Source organism: Octopus bimaculoides, chromosome 25 (genome assembly GCF_001194135.2).
Source record: "Octopus bimaculoides isolate UCB-OBI-ISO-001 chromosome 25, ASM119413v2, whole genome shotgun sequence".
Lineage (NCBI taxonomy): Eukaryota > Metazoa > Mollusca > Cephalopoda > Octopoda > Octopodidae > Octopus > Octopus bimaculoides.
In genome coordinates, this window is record NC_069005.1 from 24,713,607 (window position 1) to 24,715,117 (window position 1,511).

The following is a 1,511-nucleotide window of genomic DNA, read 5'->3' on the forward strand; positions in this document are numbered from 1 at the left end:
ATATGTTACCTGTTATAAATGCAAATGATAAGGTTATGAAAGGTATTGGATTCAACCAAACCCAAATATTCATACCAATAACAATTGGAGCACTACGATTTGCTAGTAAATGCTTAAAGGAGAATCTGGATAAACTGGCATTTTCAGAAAGAGAAATCGACCGGCTGATTCGTAGATTACAAGTGCAATCCGTGAGTGAAAGAGTAAAAATATAAAAGACTTTTCTCAAGTTCCAAATGTGAATTTGTCTGTGTTAACTACATCCCAAAGATGGAGCTTTGTATCTTTATTGGAAACTGGCTCCCTCTTCAATGGAAGATTTACAATAATTTTAAAAAATAGAAGATACACACACACACACACACATACGTACATGCTTATGTGCGTACAAACGTGCATACATAATTGAGTAGATGAGAAAAAAAAACTTTAATTCTTATGGGAGACAACTGTAAAAACTTTTTAAGGGGAAGTAACTTAAGCAATAAACAATGAACAAACTCAAGAAATATACATACATACATACATACATACATACATACATACATACATACATACATGTTCTTGTTCAGACAAAAAAAAAATGTAATTCTCAAGGGAGACAACTGGAAGAAATTGTTTCAGGGGAAGTAACTCAAGCAATAAACAATGAACAGACTCAAGAAATATACATGTTCTTGTTCAGACATCAGTCTAAATGCTTGCAGCCAGATGGAAATTCTAAATAGCGACGGACGGAAGTACCAGCTGAGTACGTCTTACTTTGCTCCATAGAAAAACGTTGAGTATTGATATGTATTAATAAAAATACTCAACATTTTCTTTTTTTTTATTGCGCACAAGAGGCTACAAACAGAGGGGACAAACAAGGACAGACAAAGGGATTAAGTCGATTACATCGACCCCAGTACGTAACTGGTACTTATTTAATCGACCTCGAAAGGATGAAAGGCTAAGTCGACCTCGGCGGAATTTGAACTCAGAACGTAGCAGCAGACGAAATGCCGTTAAGCATTTAGCCCGATGTGCTAACGTTTCTGCCAGCTCACCGCCCTATGCAACGCCATTTTCTTCGCACAGCAACATTTTCTGTGAAGCAAAATAAAATGTATTTACACGTTATTTTCTTTGTTCTTTCATCTTGAAAATATATATTTGCTTGAATGTTTGCTGCACTTACTGTCCTGAAGTCATTAAAACACGCAATGTAACACATAATACCTTTCTGATTGATTGTGAAATAATGTTGTAGTATTTAGTATTGTCGGAATACATCTGTCATGAAGTTTAGTAACTTAATTGAGTGGATGAAAAAAAAAAATTTAATTCTCAAGGGAGACAACTGGAAGAAATTGTTTCAGGGGAAGTAACTCAAGCAATGAACAGAGTCAAGAAATATACGCAATAGTCGAGATAGAAATAAGCAACTGACGAGATTTCGACTATTAGTGATAGATACGGGGATACGGAACTCTGTTCAGTGTAATTCATGTTATTATTTCCCAGTATGT